The 18,335-nt window shown below is 40.3% G+C and overlaps 1 pseudogene; it reads right to left on the bottom strand.

Moving 5' to 3' along the window:
• Window positions 1-517: 517 nt before the first annotated feature.
• LOC117078900 overlaps window positions 518-18,335 on the bottom strand; it is a 34,035-nt pseudogene continuing 16,217 nt past the window's right edge.

Below are 18,335 nucleotides of genomic sequence, written 5' to 3'. Positions count from 1 at the left end.
CTCGATCTCCTGATCTTGTGATCTGCCCACCTCGGCCTCCCAAAGTGCTGGGATTACAGGCGTGAGCCACCGCGCCCGGCCAATAGTATTAATCTTAAAACAAAAACTTCACTGTAAAATAAAGAAAATATTTCTGACTCTAAAAACGATTATCATAAATGATACTTTACTAAATCCTTCATTTATATACATATACAAATACTATATATATAGTGTACCTTCTCTAAGTCCTCTTCTGTTCTCCACTGCAGAACTGTGGGTACTCAGGGTTTAATTTTTCATCTTCTGCTTTATTCTTTTTGTTTTTCTCTCTTAAATTATTTATCTACTCTGATGTCAAACATCACCTCTGTGCCCTCCTTATCCGCCCAACTGTATTCATGGCCCTAAACTCAATTTCATTCTAAAGCCTTATTTATTTATTTGTTTGTTTGTTTGTTTGAAGTTACATGTGCAGGATGCGCAGGTTTGTTACATAGGTAAACGTGTACCATGGTGGTTTCCTGCACTTATCAACCTATTGTTTCCGGAATTGGCTCCTTCCGGTGGGTCTCCCTCTCTCGCTTCCTCTCTTTTCCTCTTGGTTGTCTGGGACCAGCTCCCTCTGGGCTGCTGGAGTGCCCAGGTTAGGAGCCGCAAAGTCCCGCAGCGAGTGCCAGTGAGAGGTGAAGCGGCTAGGTTTCTGGGAAGGGCGGGGACTGGAGAACTTTTCCGTCCAGGTAAAGGATTGTAAATGCACCAATTAGCGCTCTGTGTCTAGCTAAAGGTTGGTAAACTCACCTTCCTTCCATGGGTTCTTGGTCTCGGTGACTTCAAGAATGAAGGCGCGGACTCTCGCGGTGAGTGTTAACAGTTCTTAAAGATGGTGTGTGCAGAGTTTGTTCCTTCTGAGGTTCCGTCTTGTCCGGAGTTTCTTCCTTCTGGTGGGTTCGTGGTCTCGCTGACTTCAGGAATGAAGCCGCGGACCTTCGCAATGAGTGTTAAACTATCACCTAGGTATTAAGCCAAGCGTGCAATAGCTATTTTCCCTGATGCTGTCCCTTCCACCACCCCCACCCCGACCCCAGACAGGCCCCACTGTGTGTTGTTCACCTCCCTGTATCCGTGTGCTCTCATCATTCAGCTCCCACTTATAAATGAGAACATGCAGGGTTTGGTTTTCCGTTCCGGGGTTAGTTTGCTAAGTATTATGACTTCCAGCTCCATCCATGTCCCTTCAGAAGACATCATCTCGTTCCTTTTTATGTCAAACCTCATATATATATATGTACACACACACACACATATATACATATATATGAGGTTTGACATATATATACACATAGATATGTGTGTGTGTGTGTGTATATACACATATACTTGAACTATGTTTGCAAGGTGAGTTTCTGTTCTTCTTAAAGATGTAGGCCAGGCAACTCTTCTTTTAAGAAATGACTGGCCGGGTGCGGTCGCTCACGCCTGTAATTCCAGCACTTTTGGAGGCCGAGGCGGGCGGATCACGAGGTCAGGAGATCGAGACCATCCTGGGGGTAACATGGTGGAACCCCACCTCTACTAAAAATACAAAAAATTAGCTGGGCGTGGTGGCGGGAGCCTGTACTCCCAGCTGCTGGGGAGACTGAGGCAGGAGAATGGCGTGAGCCCGGGAGGCGGAGCTTGCAGTGAGCCGAGATCGCGCCACTGCACTCCAGCCTGGGCGACAGAGGGAGACTCCGTCTCAAAAAAAAAAAAAAAAAGAAAAGAAAGGAAAGAAAAGAAAAGAAATGACTCCTGCTTGCTCCTATTCCTGAGGATATATATATATTCAGACTGCTGTTGCCCTTGTTGCCCAGGCTGGAGCTGGAGTCAGTGGCACAATCCAGCTCACTGCAACCTCTGCCTCCTGGGTTCAAGTGATTCTCCTGCCTCAGCCTCCCAAGTAGCTGGGATTACAGGTGTGCCCCACCACGCATGTCTAATTTTTGTTTTTTTAATAGAGATGGGGTTTCACCACGTTGGCCAGGCTGGTCTCAAACCCCTGATCTCAGGTGATCCACCCTCCTCGGCCTCCCAAAGTGCTGGAATTACAGGTGTGAGCCACTGCGTCTGGTCCAAACCTCATATTTTTAACAATCATCTAACACGGCCTGTACATTACCTGAGTCCTTCTCTTCCTCTAGAGCACATAGATTATCAGCATTTACCTCTCTTAATGTTTTTTCAGCCAATACTTTTGAAATAGTAAGTTATGGCCTATTACTGAGTTGTGAACCCAATTTAGTTCATTGCATCCAGCAATATAAAAAAATAAAATACTGGCCGGGCGCGGTGGCTCAAGCCTGTAATCCCAGCACTTTGGGAGGCCGAGACGGGCGGATCACGAGGTCAGGAGATCGAGACCATCCTGGCTAATACGGTGAAACCCTGTCTCTACTTAAAAATACAAAAAACTAGCCGGGCGACGAGGCGGGCGCCTGTAGTCCCAGCTCCTCCGGAGGCTGAGGCAGGAGAATGGCGTAAACCCGGGAGGCAGAGCTTGCAGTGAGCTGAGATCCGGCCACTGCACTCCAGCCTGGGTGGCAGAGCAAGACTCCGTCTCAAAAATAAAATAAAATAAAATAAAATAAAATAAAATAAAATACTATATGGTAGTAAAATGTCAGAGTTTAACAATGTAGTAAAGGCAAATATTACTTCTGTGAGATATTGTTTCAGCTAAATATATGCATCTATATGTATACTGGGTTGCGATAAAAATATATTTCATACTGCAGGTCACACTCAAAAAAGTTTGAAGAAGAAGAAAGAAATATTCTAGAGTCTCTCAGACGATCTTGCCTAATGTAATGGAGGATTGGTCACCCTAACAGATATAATAATAATTTAAAAGTTTGAAAAATTGCAATAATAACCAAAATGTGGCACAGAGAAATGAAGTGAATGCTTTCAAAAAAATGGTACCAGTAGACTTGCTCAATACAAGGTTGCCACAAACCTTCAATTTATTTTTTTAAAAAAGCAGTATCTGCAAAACACAATAAAGCAAAGCACAATAAAAAGTAGAATAAGGTATGTAAGGTATGTTATATTAACAATATAATCTTTCTGTTAATTACTTAGAATTGAAATCTCAAAATAAGTATTACATTAGATGCTGGGAGATTCAGTTTGGACTCAGAAGAATCTGGCTTCGAATATCTGCCTTACCACATTTTTTTCTCTGCCTTTATGCGGGTAACTCAGCATCTCTAATTCTCAGACTTTGTCATTTATAAAATGAATTTATGATCATGTCTACATGACAGAGTTATCAAGATGAATGCTACAATACTTTCAAACACTTAACACAGTGTCAGGCAAATACTAAGAACACAATAAACAGTAATTATTGTTTTCAAGAGTAGTAGCAATCTTGAAAGAAGTCAAGGGAATTTGCCAAGTCTTTTGGTATGATCTGGATTCTTCTGAGCTTTTCAACCTCCATTGTACTTGGCTTAATGTATAGTGCACAGAATAATAGGATGTAGATGTGGTAAACTGTCTATCTTAATGTTCTCTAATTGCTCATTTTAATAATTTTACTAATCTGTTAATAATATTGGCCTTCTGTTTGCCTTTTTACATGAAATAATTAATTTTTTTCCAAAAATTCTATTTATGCTCCATCATTTCATAGTAAAAATTGTAAGGTATTAGTGCTGCTCCCTTAAAAAAAGGAGAGAAAAGTGTATGTATGCTTTGCTTGTATAGAGAAGAGATTAATAAAATCCACTTTTTCTCATGATGAAATTCACATTTGAAATATAAAATTGGCAGACTTATAGCCTAAATGTTACAAAGCTACCATAATAGAGAATTGGAGGTCTCTTTTCCCAAATATTTGATGTATTTTAGAAAATTTAAATTATCTGATTTCTTGACATTCTCAAGAAATTCTGGCAGGAATATATCTTCAGTGTAGTAGAAAAAGAAATACGATCTTTGAAATACTTTGTTCCCTGCTCTATCTGTTCTCCTAGAGAACTACCTGGCATGGTGTTCAGCAACATTTATTGAGGGAAGGAACAAATGAATTGAAAGAATCAAATCCTCACTTTGCTAATTAATATTCTGACCCTAGTCAAGTTATTTACCTGTGAACTTAATTTTACCTTTCCTTAAATGGAAATAGGCTACTTTCTAGGTCTGTCATCATGTAAAAGCAGAACTGTATGAAAATCTATGGCAGATAGCAAGCTTGTTATTAGTTTCCTTCTCCATATTATTGGTGGTATAATAAAACATCTTTCTAAATGCCTAGACTAGACTTATTATGAGAGGTTTTATTGTTTTGGTAAGGTCATAACTATGCAGGATAGACTGTAATTAAAGACTGCCTTTTAAGTATTGCATACCACTATGTTAGCCCTAGATAGGATCTGAAGCTGCCTAATTCCCTGGATTCATTTTATAGATCAGAAAACCAAGGCATAGAGAATAGTAACTTGCTCAATTTTTCACAGCAAATTAGAGGCTGCAATTGAACTACATTCCAATTGTCTTAATTCTCAGCATGACACCAGATAGTTTTCTATGTCGCTTTCTTTCCCCTTCTTTCTCCCCTTCTTTATCTCCGCTCTCTTTCCTATTTCTAATCCTCCTCTCTCCCTCCCTTTCTCTCCCTTTTTGTCTCTCCTGCTCTCCCTCCTTTGACTCTATCAGGAAGCTTTCCAAAGTTAAAGTTAGATGATCATTGGCCAACAGAGACCCATTAGAGAAGACAGTAAGACAGTAGGCAAAGCTAAGACACATCATCTGTTAATGTTTTCTTCTCCTGTTAAACATCAGCTAGAGACTTAGGAAGAGCTCTCTGGGGTGGCCAGACTTGTGCCACACATATGCAACACATTTCATCCACCCTGGCCTTTCAGACTCTGGGGGCACTAACAGGCAAGCGAGAAAGAAATGCAATAGTCAGCACTTAATTGAAGGGCAAATTTGGGGTATGCTTGAGCAATTGGGTCTCTCTCCTGAACAATCAGATGGTGAAATCTAGCTGGTCCCACTATGTTGTGTATCACTGGGACCTCTGTTTAATAAATATTTAGTCCTCGCATTCATTAAGCACTTAGCATTTCATTAGGTGTTTTTTTCCCCCAAACTATTTATTTATTTATGTTTAAGTTTATTTTTAAACTATGCATCCTCAGCTAATATGTTGAAACTTGCATTTTTGATACATAAAAATAGAATTTACTAAGAAACAAGTAATTACATCTGTTCATTTAAAAGATTTTTTTTCTTGTAATTGCATTGATCTCTCATTTGAAATATGCTCTGCTTATTTAACCAACTTCTTCAGATTATTTCAGAAAAAGTATGGCATCTGGTAAAAAGATGTTTGTAAAAATATTGCAGAAGGAGTTTATTAACTTGAGAATTGACATTGTCTTCAGATGCTAACTTTTTGTTTTAAAATAATCAATATATTATTTATCTTTCATTGATTTTGCATGAGTAGATAAAATACATGTCACGCTTTGGATAATTTTTAGTTTCAACTGGAACCGAAATTTGTGAGAGTCAAAGAAGTAGAATTGATTTTATTTAGAGATGTAAGTCGCTCATTCATTCAATTAATTGTTTATTGAGTATTTCCTATTTTCCATGCCATGCTAGCCCACTTCTGTGTACTTGTTACAAAAAGGCTGAAGTGTAAGTATTAATATTATCACCCTTATATTCCAGATGCGTTAACTGAGATTTAAAGTGGCTTAGGTCTCATAAGAAGAAGCAATGCTGGTATTCAAATTCAGGACATTGGGTGCATCTTGCATTGTCCATAAAGTCTAAATAAACTAACAATATTTTATATTTATTTAGCAGTGACCTTCGGCTAGATATTATTACAGCTATTGTCTGTTCTCATGCCAACTCACACAGGTATTACAACCATCTGAAACAGAATTTTGGAAAACTTATATTAATGCAGTATAGAAGGATGTTGATACTTAAATCTCAATCAGTTTGATTTTAAAATCCCAAACTTTCAGAGACATGAGGAAAGAATTCTACTCCACTAACCTGAATCAGGAAAAAAAAAGTATTACTTTATGCCAATATTTAACTAAAATTTAACATTTTCTTTACCTATGAATGATGACAAAAAATTACAGTAGTACTGGAGGTCCAAGGCAGCCAAAGGTGACCAGCATATAAAAATATTTAAAATTCAAAAACTCCTAAACTCTTTACTGCCTTAAAGAAACATTAAATCCTTATGATGTGCCTGGCACTGGGGGTTTATACTCTAAAAGAAAAAATTACCCTTAGTGAGATCAGAGACTTGTGGAAGAAATAGACGTGTGAATATCAAATATAAATACAGCATTTAAAGGCCATAGAAGAGGAGGTGAGACAAAGGAGAAAATTACCAATGCACCAATGTTACTTCAGACAACTCCTCAGGAATAGGAGCAAGCAGGAGTCATTACTTAAAAGAAGAGTTGCCTGGCCTACATCTTTAAGAAGAACAGGATCTCACCTTGCAAACATAGTTCAAGTAATAAAGGAGAATTCTTGGTAAAAAGAACAAAGTGGGCCGGGCACAGTGGCTCACACCTGTCATCCCAGCACTTTGGGAGGCCAAGGCGGGAGGATCACTTGAGGTCAGGAGTTTGAGACCAGCCTGGCCAGAATGGCGAAACCCTGTCTCAACTAAAAATATAAAAAATTAGCTGGGCGTGGTGGCAGGCACCTGTAATCCCAGCTACTAGGGAGGCTGAGGCAGAAGGATTGCTTGAGCTCAGGAGGTGGAGGTTGCAGAGAGCCAAGATCACGCCACTGCCCTCCAGCCTGGGTGACAAGAGCGAGACTTTGTCTAAAAAGAAAAAAAAAAGAACAACTGTGCAAAAGTACTAAAATATGACAGCAAGGTGCATTTGAAGGACTCAAAATATTTTAGGATAAGTGGGCTATAAGTTGTATATGAGGTAATGTTAGCGCCTGAGGCTGCAAAGCCCAGCAGGAGCCAGGTAACAAACACCACCCTGCCTCAACATGGAAGAGGGGGGAAAGGCTCGAGAAGTATTATCTCTAATAGTAATATCTATCTAGTCATTTCTGTCTCCTAGGAGAATTAGCAATGTGTTTAACAACTAAGTGACCTAGGCTGATAGTTGCAAACTTTAATTATTCCTTATCTACAAGTGCTGGTTTTGGTCTTAAAACTGCTTTAAGAATTGAGTGGTTGACTTCTTAGAGTAGAGGTACAGTAGAGACAGCTGAGGCTAACTGAGATGCCCCAGATGCAGGACAGGGAGGAGCCTCTTCGTGTGGGGTCCTGGGCTCTGGAATTTCAACCATATGTTTTGACAGAGCCCCAGTTTGTTTTCCCTTTGAGTGTACTTTTCACTTCATTCCATTCACTGACTGCTACAGCTGGCTATGGAGGCTGGAAAGGAGAGGGCGTGCATTGCATGGGTTCTAGGAGACATGAAAGAAGGAAGATGAAAGTGATGGCACTTCAAATATTTGCGTCTATTCCAGAGATTAATGCAGATCTTTCTGCACTGTTCCAATAGAAGTCTACAGCTTCAACTAGAAAAAACAAATGCCATTTTCTAATGGGCTTGTGTACTAATGGGGAACAGAGATAAAATGTATTACAGTAACAGTCATTGTGCCCTTTCAAGTGTGTCAAGCACTATGCTAAACATTGTATTATACAAACATTAGCTCACTCCTTGAGGTAGGAATTACTTTTCCTATTTTACCAATTAGAAAGGTGTAGTAGTGAGGCTAAGTGGTTTCTCAGGCTTCACCTACAGTCCACCTGTGTAAGAACCAAGTTTTATATCATAATCTGGCTGACTCCAAAGCCTGCACTCTCTAAACAGGCGGTTTTATGTAATGAAAAGAGCACTGTTTGAGGAGGCAGATAATCTGGATCTAACTTCATTCTCTGCCACTTATTTGCTGTGAAATCTGCATTGTCATTTAATCTCTGTCTACTGACTTGCTTATATGTAAAATTGGATTTATAATCATTTTGTTTACTACAGGGATTTTCAGTAGAAATCAAAGGAATTCATATATATAAGAGCTTTTAATGCCCTATACTATGTAAAATTTAATTACTATTTGTATTTCTTTCAGAGCCTCCATTTTCTCACTTATAAATTTGGGATGATGCTAGTCCTGAATAGCTCACATGGATGTTGGAAGAAACAATCAACATCCTCTAGGGACGACCACTCTATAAACTGGAAACTTGATGTCCAAATGAGGTAGTACGCACACAATCACCTTAGATAGTAGCCCCCCTTATCCACAGTGAATATGTTCCAAGGCCCGCAGTCGGTGCCTGAAACCTCAGCACCAAGCCCTTTATATATTGTTTTTTTCCTGTACATACAAACCTACGATAAAATTTACTTTATAAACTAGGTAAACACAACAGTAATAAAATGGAACAATTATAACAATTTGCCAGCATCACTATTCTTGTGCTTTGGAACCATTATGAAGTGAAATTGGGGTCATTTGAATACAAGCACTTGACGCTATAGCAATCTGATCACCAAAAGGGTGAAGTGACTAGTGAGTGCGTAGCATACACAGCATGGATCCCCTTGACAAAAGGATGACTCACGCCCTGGGTGGGATGGTGTGAGATTTTTGTCATGCTACTCAGAACAGCTTGCAATTTTAAACTTATGCATTGTTTATTTCTAGAATTTTTTATTTATTATTTCTGGCCTGTGGGTAACTGAAAGCATGGAAAGCAAAACCCCAGGTAAGAGGGAGCTACTGTAATTCTAATATGCTGTAAGGGGTTATAGTGATTACTGTTAATTCTTCTGAGACTAGTAACATGTATCGCGTTTTAATATCCTTCAAGTTTTATTAGGTTCCCTCAATTGCTTGTAGCTTATATTTTCCAAATGACTTGGCATAGAACTGTCTCCTAGCCGGCTCTCCTCCGCCCATCCCCTCTGCCACTATAAAACACGATGATGCCATTATGAAAGCAGCAGCATGTTCTCAGAATGACCTGCCCAAGTCAGGGCCTCATGGATTACATATCCTAAGATGTGCACATGCATTAATACTATAAAAGAGGCTTTGTGAGAGAGACAAATAGAAACCCCGTGAGGTCACTTCTTCCAGAGTATAACAGGATGCAGACTCTTGGAAGAAATTGTATAAATGTCCTCTTGGAAAATTTTGTCTCTGAGTACAGAGCACATTATAAATTTTTCCAAAGCTTTCCAACATACAGTACATCAAACAGTGTGTCTTTTCTTTTCTTTCCTTTTTCTCCCATATTCCCTCTCTCTCTTTTTAAATACTTCTATTTTCAGAGAAAAGAGGAAAAGCTGGGAGGAGCTTTCAGTTACTAATTATTTCCAGCATCAATGTTTGCTCTTAAAGTCATAGTTCGTTTGTAGAGAGGACAATGTAATGGGTCCAGAAATCTAGGTCCTAGTCCCACTTGCCCAGTTGGGTGAACAGTTCCATTTTTTCAGCCATCTTCATGTGCCAAGGAGGACAGCAGGACATGCAGTTAAATGAACACTGAAGTGGAAATCAGAAGACCTGAAATCTATGAAACAATTCTACAAATAATGGTAATGTGATGAAATAAGTACTTTCAATCATGTGTACTAGTTTCCTGGTGCCGTGTGGTGGAGGCTCAATAAACAGCTGTTGAATGAATGACTAGGAAAACAATGATAAATAAATAAATGCATAGTATATATAATAGTCAATGAACAGTGAGCAGAATTTCAAGGAGGCATTGTGATCACTGTACTTTAAAGGCTGCGGGCAGCACTGATGGAAGTGTGTGACTTGTTGTGGGAACGAAGAAATGACTCCGGGGAAATACAAGGGCTGTGAGTTAACTCAGGTCTGTTGCTGCTCCTACATTATGCTGCCTGCTATTGTGAGTGAATCGCCCTCTCTGAGCACCAGTTTCTCTACCTATAAATGAAGTGCTTGGACCGGATCATCTCTAAGAACACTTCCATCTCTGTAGGTTTACTTGTATAGTGCAGCACATAACAACTTAAGAACCCTAGACTTAGAATTTTCAGTTAACACTCAAAGCTAAGGCCTCATGCCAGGAAGACGATATCAGACACCTAAATTGTACGGCCAAGCGCGGCGACTCACGCCTGTCATCCCAGCACTTTGAGAGGCCAAGGCGGGTGGATCAGCTGAGGTCGGGAGTTCGAGACCAGCCTGACCCACATGGAGAAACCCCGTGTCTACTAAAAATACAAAAAAATTAGCTGAGTGCGGTGGCATGTGCCTATGATTCCAGCTATTCAGGAGGCTGAGGCAGGAGAATCGCTTGGACCCAAGAGGTGGAGGTTGCAGTGAGCCGATATTGCGCCATTGCACTCTAGCCTGGGCAACAAGAGTGAAATGCTGTCTCAAAAAATAAATAAATAAATAAATATAAAAATAAATTGTACAGTCTTTTTCTTATACACAGCAGTGCTATATTTCCTTTGGTGTTTCAGTCAAGGGTTTGGCTGCCTGGTTAACTATTGATTCAATTTCCAGAAATACTATATTTATTTGAGATCTTTGACTTACATCCTAGCATCTAGATAATTAATTTTCTTTCATTAAGAGCCTCAAAGATGGTCATTGTTGGCCTTCAGTCTTCATTTTTGACCAATAGTTTTCATTCATGACTGCACATTAATGTCATCTGTGCAGCTTTTAAAATCCATCCAGGCTCTATTCTCTGAGATTCTGATTTAATTGGAGTGGAGTCTAGACAGTATTTGTTTGTTTTTTAATGCTATTCAGGCAATTCTACTCCATACTCAGGACTGATTACCACCACTCTAGAACAGTGCTTCTTAAATTTTTGTGTGCAAATGGGCCAGCTAAGAATCTTGTTAAAATGAAGATTCTGATTCAGTGGGTCTGAACTCAGGGTCTGAAGTTCTATATTTGTAATAAACTCCCAGGTTATGTTGATGCTCTGACCTCTGCTCCTAGAAGTGTGGTCCATGGACCAAGATCATTTGGAAGGTAGATAGAATGCAGAATCTCAGGTACCACCCCAGAAGTACTGGATTAATCAGGGTTCTCCAAAGAGTTGGCTCACAAAATTATGTAGTCTGACAAGTCCCAAAACATGCTGTCAGCAGGCTGGAGACCCAAGAGAGCCAATGGTATAGTTTCAGTGTGAAGGCCTACAGGCTCAAGACCCAAGATGCTTCATTCAGTTTTAGTTCAAAGGAATACATCAATTGATATGCCAGCTCAAGACAGTCAGGCAGGAGGAAATTCACTTCTACTCGTGAAAGGTTCAGACTTTTTGTTCTATTGAGGTCTTCAACTGATTGAATGTGCCCCATTCATGTTAGAGGGCAACGTGCTTTATTCAGTTCAATTATTCAAATGGTAAAAGCACCCTCATGGACACACCCAAAATAATGTTTGATCAAATATCTGGGCACCCCAGTGTGCTAGTCAAGTTGACATAAAATGAACCATCACACCTAGAGAATCAGCATGTGATTTAACATATTATACATATGCAGAAATTTAATACACATACTAAAGTTTAAGAAGCACTGCACTATGATAACTATTCTCAAACATTTTGGTCTCTTGACCTCCTTAAACTCTTGAAAATATTCAGGGTTCCAAAGTGCTTCTGTTATTGTGGGTTACATCTATTGCTAAACTGGGGACTTTCCAAAGTATGTATTTATTTATTTATTGAATAAACCCATTATATGTTAACATAAATCACATATTTATAAACAATAACTTTTTTTTTTTTTTTTTTTTTTTTTTTTTGAGACGGAGTCTCACTCTGTCGCCCAGGCTGGAGTGCAGTGGCCGGATCTCAGCTCACTGCAAGCTCCGCTTCCTGGGTTTACGCCATTCTCCTGCCTCAGCCTCCCAAGTAGCTGGGACTACAGGCGCCTGCCACCTCGCCCGGCTAGTTTTTTGTATATTTTAGTAGAGACGGGGTTTCACCGTGTTAGCCAGGATGGTCTCAATCTCCTGACCTCGTGATCCGCCCGTCTCGGCCTCCCAAAGTGCTGGGATTACAGGCTTGAGCCACCGCGCCCGGCCAACTTTTTTTTTTTTTTGAGGTCAAGTCTCATTCTGTTGCCCAGGCTGGAGTGCAGTGGTGCGATCTCAGCTTACTGCAACCTCTGCCTCCTGGATTCAAGCGATTCTCCTGCCTCAGCCTCCTGAATGACTAGAATTACAGGTGCACACTGCGACTGGCTAATTTTTTGTATTTTTAGTAGAGACAGGGTTTCACCATGTTTGTCAAGCTGATTTTTAACTCCTGACCTCATGTGATCCACCTGCCTTGGCCTCCCAGAATGCTGCGATTACAGGCATGAGCCACTGTGCCTGGCCAAAAAATAATTTTATGTGTGTGTGTGTGTGTATATATATATATATATATTTTTTTTTTTTTTTTTTTTTTTTTTGAGACGGAATCTCACTCTGTTGCCCAGGCTGGAGTGCAATGGCCGGATCTCAGCTCACTGCAAGCTCCACCTCCCGGGTTTACGCCATTCTCCTGCCTCAGCCTCCCGAGTAGCTGGGACTACAGGCACCCGCCACCTCGCCTGGCTAGGTTTTTGTGTTTTTTTAGTAATATAATTATATTTTTATAAAATAAAAAATTGTGAGAAGAGTGATGTTGTTATACATTTTTGCAAATCTCTTTTATGTCTGGCTTAATAGAAAGCAGCTGGATGCTCATACAGGCTTCTGAATTTAATTTGTTGCAATATTGCAAATCATGTCGACTCTGGAAAACTTTGTTCTAATCTCATAAGAAAATAAAAGTGAAACAGCATTCTAATATTATTACAAAAATGTTTTAGTTTTTAATACTCCCTAAAAGTGTTTCAGGATCCTCTAAGGGTGCCTGGATCTCTTTGAGACTGCTGTTCTAGACTAAAGTTGAGAATCTATATAATTCATTCTAAAAAATTCAACCTCAAATCTCATGAGCAAATTTGTCACAATTATACTAAAATTTGAAGTAATTAAAGCACTTTGTGGAGAAGTCAGTCCTTTCTTCCATCAGCAATTACATAGTACTGCTAGTAATTTCAAAGACCAGTGCTTAGAATGCCAGTTCAAAAGTTTGCTGTACCCTCAGTGTAGACCAATAAATCTCAGCCTCAGCACTGTTGATATATTGGGTCAGCATATGTGTATATTTGTTCATATATAATTTATTAAACAACATAATATGTGGCTGCATTTATTAAAAGTACCTTTCCTTGTGTTTCAGTCATACCAGGAGAGGCAATATGGCCATGGTGAAGCTGTGAAACCTAGTTTCTAATCTCAGATCTGTAACTTTCTAGCAATGTGGCATTTCTGTCCTGAGTTTTTACTTTTTTCTTTTGCAAAATGGGAATCAGCTATTGTAAAGGCCATGGAGATGCCTGTGCAAATGTAGACTCTTGTTAATAATCAGGCTATTATTCTGCCAAGTCAAAGGATCAACATGAGAATAGACATGAAATGTGAATGCAAAGGCATATTCAAATGAAGCACATAATCCATATTATCTGACAGGGCCTTGGGGTTTAATAGAAGATGGAACTAATGACAGAGTTTGAGCTGCGTGGTAGTGGGTCTTAAATCCAGAGGGAGAAATTCCTGCTGAATTTAATAAATGTGGTAGTCAATTCATCTCATTGTAAATTGTTACTATTCATTTCTTTATACTAGAGCAAGAGCCAATATGTTCGGGGAACTCTATAGGAACTGGCAGTATCCATGAAGACTTTATAAATACCTATATCTTATATCTTATTATTTTCACAACTAATTCAGAGGCAATTTAAATATTTCTGCTATTTCCAAGATGCTTAATTTGAAGTTGGGCTCCAGAAAGCTATTTAGCAGATGCAGTAATATTTGTAGGGTACAGAAAGAGGAAAAAAAAATAGGTTCCATTTAGAAGTATCTTAGGATTTTCTAGAATTTATAATTTTTAGTTTCAATTAGCCAACCAAACAACTTGTGTGTGCATGAGGGGATAGAGGAAAAAGCAGTCAAGAAAAACAGAGATGTTACCAGGACAAAAATGTGAGCTTGAGGAGATTGCACTAATGTAGCACAGGACCAAGTTGAATGCCAGTGATGATCTTGAGAAAGTGATTATGAATCAAGAGTGTCTGAAGGGAATACTTTTATAGGCCCAGATGAAATAGTTGAGGTATAAACAACAAAGAAACCCACCCAATAGTCACCCAGCTAGGCAATAACAAAGCCAGGATTCAAGTCTCAATTCTCTGAAAAAAATCATGGGATTTTTTTTCCTTCAAAACATCGTCTTCAAATCAAAGTAGGAAAATAGATCATTAAACAGAAGAGTATATAGAACCAGCGGCCAAAAGCTTAGATATGCAGCAGCAATGTATGAAAAGTGTTCTGCATTCTAATCCCAAAGCAAGGTTTTCTTAGGTTAACATATTACCTGTTTTTAAAGATGTAGAAGGAATATTATATTCTCCCTGAGCTTGAGATGGAATGGCAAACACACAGTTTACAAAAATTCAGGGGCTGGGCACCATGGCTCGCGCCTGTAATCCCAGCACTCTGAGAAGCTGAGATAGGAGGATTGTTGAACCCAGGAGTTTGAGACCAACCTGGGCAATACAGTGAGACTCCACCTCTACAATTTTTTTTTTTTTTAGTTACCTAGATGGTGTGTCACGAGCCTATAGACCCAGCTACTCAGGAAGCTGAGGTAGGAGGAATGCTTGAGCCTAGGAACTCAGGGCTGTAGTGAGCTGTGACTGCACCACTGCACTCCAGCCTGGGTGACAGGGCAAGACCCTATACCAAAAAATATAAACAAACAAACAAAAGTAAGTAAAATTCAGGGCTTGTGGCTTCAAAACAGTTCCAGAATTATTAAGTTTTGCAGATTAGGATTTTTTTAAAAAATTAAGTTGTGCAAGTTTGCTGTTAGGCGTTTATAATCAAATTCAATTTTTAGGATGTTTTATATTTAATTAAAAAGTTTTTAGGTCAGCTGTGAAAAATAAGTTACTATTTCTCCCACTTCACAAACTAAAAAATTAAAATGCAGGTTATAGAGCAACACAAGAGCAGAGTCTTTGGTCTTCAATCTTTTCCTTGGCTCACTGAACTGGATAGTGTGACAAAAAGCGATTTTATTGCTAAGCCTCACCTTTGATCCAGAGTGCCCAGCACGCCCTTGCTCTGTGCAACGAAGCATATTCATTCAGAAATAGCATGGAAATTCAGAGGAGAACTGGTAGGTTCACAGTGTGTGTATGTGTTTTTGTTTTGTTGTTGTTGTTGTTGTCTTTTGGGACAGAGTCTCGCTCTGTTGCCCAGGCTGTAGTGCACTGGCACAATCTTGGCTCACTGCAACCTCCGCCTTCCAGGTTCAAGCGATTCTCTTGCCTCAGCCTCCCAAGTAGCTGGGATTACAGGCACCTGCCACCATGTCCAGCTAATTTTTTTGTATTTTCAGTAGAGACAGGGTTTCACCATGTTGGCCAGGCTGGTTTCGAACTCCTGACCTCAAGTGCTCTGCCTGCCTTGGCCTCCCAAAGTGCTAGGATTACAGGCCTAAGCCAACGCACCAGGCCCACAGTGTGCTTTTGAAGAGCAACAGTCTTACAGCTTTCAAATATGCTCTCACTTTGGGATTAAAGCAGGTCACTTAGTCATCACTGTCTCAAAATTTCTGTCCCCTTCAACCCTGGATCCCCACTGCACTACAACTCTTGAATTTCCTATGTCAGTGAACCCATACCCACTGTTTTCCCCAAGGCTGAACCTAGGCACCACCTCATATTCCACATCCAGTATACCGTCAAGCTGTTGCTTCTTAGTACTTACCCTCTTGAGTCCACCTCTCTTCCTTCTCCATTGCAACTTAATTCAAGTCACCATTCTCCTATGTGGCCTCCCTGTCTCCAGTCTTCTCCCATTCCAATGTTACACACATTGTAGCCGCACTACTTCTACAGCAGAAATAGACTGTAGCTATTTCACCGCTTTAAAACCTTTCAGTTCTTTCTGGCTGATTGCCACCCACCCACTCTAATCTCCTTCACTCCTTCTCCAGGACAAACATGGTTTAGAAGACTTTCTTGTGGTTTGGGAGACTTTCACAATTTGGTCCTGTATCTCACCACCCTCATTTCTCCTCACTCCATTTTGTACTCTATGTTTTGTCCAGTATGAACAACCTACAGTCCCATGAAGGCGCCTTGTTGCAGTTCCCACCCTGTTTTCTGGCTTATATTAATGTAATATCTTTTACTTGCAACATCCTTTCGCCCCCTTCCCCACTTCATTCCTTCTCCTTGCACCCATCGCCTAAATAATTCCTACTGATGCTACTGGCCTCAACTAACCTACTAATTTTTCCAGGAAGCCTCTCTGAGCCTCCTAAACTGGGTTAGTGTTCATGTGCCGGGTGGTTTGACAGCTGATATTTACTCCTAGTTAACACAAATGGCATGGTTTTAAAATTGCATACTCATTGTGTGTTACCTCCATTATACTGTCAGCGACTTAACTGTGAAGACTGTGCCTTTTACTTATTTTTGTAACTCCACAATAGTTTGCACACAGATTACACATCATTGGCTCCCAATAAATATTAGTGAAAATAATAAATGATCTAATTAGTGAATAAAAGATTGATATTATAAAGATTCCTATAAAATAAAATTGTATTTTCTGTGAGGCTTAGCCTATCAACACCTCCCTAGTCCTTGCCTAACACACATCAATACTACACTGCAGGGGAGTTTCATTATGTTGTGTGAACTTAGCAAGTGTTGATTTTTGCTGTTTTTCATTGGGAGTGGAGCAGAACCCTATAGCTGGAGCCATCATAAGCAAAGCGACTTTAAAAAATTCTTGGCTTTTGTCCCACCTTTGCCAATACTCAGGCTTTATCTTGGCTATGTCTTAAGATTCTACCAACTAATGGAATTCCCAGCCTTGGTGTTTTGGCACTGGCTAAATAACCACATTTTTATTAAATGAAACATGAGTCAGCATCTTCCCAGAATCTATAAGTTAGTTCCTGGTAATGGTTTAGAAATGTGCTTCTCAAACTTAAGCATGCATAACAATTCTGGAGACTTTTGGAGATGTCCTTATTCCCACTCTCGAAGGTACTTGGCATCCTGGGCCACATAGCTAGACCTCCATCTCTACAAAAAAATAACATAATTAGGCCGGGCATGGTGGTTCACGCCTGTAATCCCAGCACTTTGGGAGGCTGAGGTGGGTGGGTCACCTGAGGTCAGGAGTTTGAGACCAGCCTGACCAACATGGAGAAACCCCGTCTCGATTAAAAATACAAAAATCAGCTGGGCGTGATGGTGCACACCTGTAATCCCAGCTACTCAGGAGGCTGAGACAGGAGAATCGCTTGAGCCTGGGAGGTGGAGGTTGCAGTAAGCCAAGACCAGGCCATTGCATTCCAGCCTGGACAACAAAAGTGAAACTCCATCTCCAAAATAGAATAATAAAGTAATTAGTTGAGTGTGGTGGTGTGCACCTGGTAGTCCTTGCTACTTGGGAGGCTGAGGCAGGAGGATCTCTTGAGCCCAGGAGGTTGAGGTTACAGTGAGGTATGATGACACCACTGTACTCCAGCACTCCAACCTGAGTGACAGAGCAAGACCCTGCCAAAAAAAAGAAAAAAAAAAAAAACTTGGATCAAGTCTCAATAATTTGCATTTCTAACAAGTTCCTAGATCAAGCCAATGCTAGCAGTTCAAAGATCATACTAGCTTAGACAACAATCAGCAGTTATTTATTGAGAGCTTGCCTTGTGAGAGACAAAAGAGGTAGGAGGGAGCCTGCTAAAAGAGCAACCAATCAATTCCACAAACACTTACAGTGCCTACTGTGCCACCAAGGGCAGGTTCACTACCAGGACTCAGAGATATATAAGGAGCCATCTCTGCTCTCCAAGAGCTCTTGGTGTAGTGACAGAAACTGACAACTCAGATTGTAGTGGTAGGGATTATAGCTGTTAAGTAGCTTCTCTCCTTTAAAACACAGACTAGGCCTAGTGCAGTGGCTCATGCCTGTAATCCCAGCACTTTGGGAAGCTGAGGAGGGGACATCACTTCAGGCCAAGAGTTCGAGACCAGCCTGGCCAACATGGCAAAACTTTGTCTCTACTAAAGATACAAAAATTAGCCTGGCGTGGTGGTGCACACCTGTAGTCTTAGGTACCCGGGAGGCTGAGGGACAAGAATCACCTGAACTCAAGAGAGGCTGCAGTGAGCCAAGATCATGCCATGGTACTCCAGCCTGGGCAACAGAGCAAGACACTGTCTCAAAAA

This window comes from Trachypithecus francoisi, unplaced genomic scaffold (assembly GCF_009764315.1).
Source record: "Trachypithecus francoisi isolate TF-2019V2 unplaced genomic scaffold, Tfra_2.0 Lachesis_group0, whole genome shotgun sequence".
In the NCBI taxonomy this organism is placed as follows: domain Eukaryota; kingdom Metazoa; phylum Chordata; class Mammalia; order Primates; family Cercopithecidae; genus Trachypithecus; species Trachypithecus francoisi.
The sequence above is the reverse complement of the archived record's forward strand: the minus strand, read 5'-3'. Positions and strand labels throughout refer to the sequence as shown.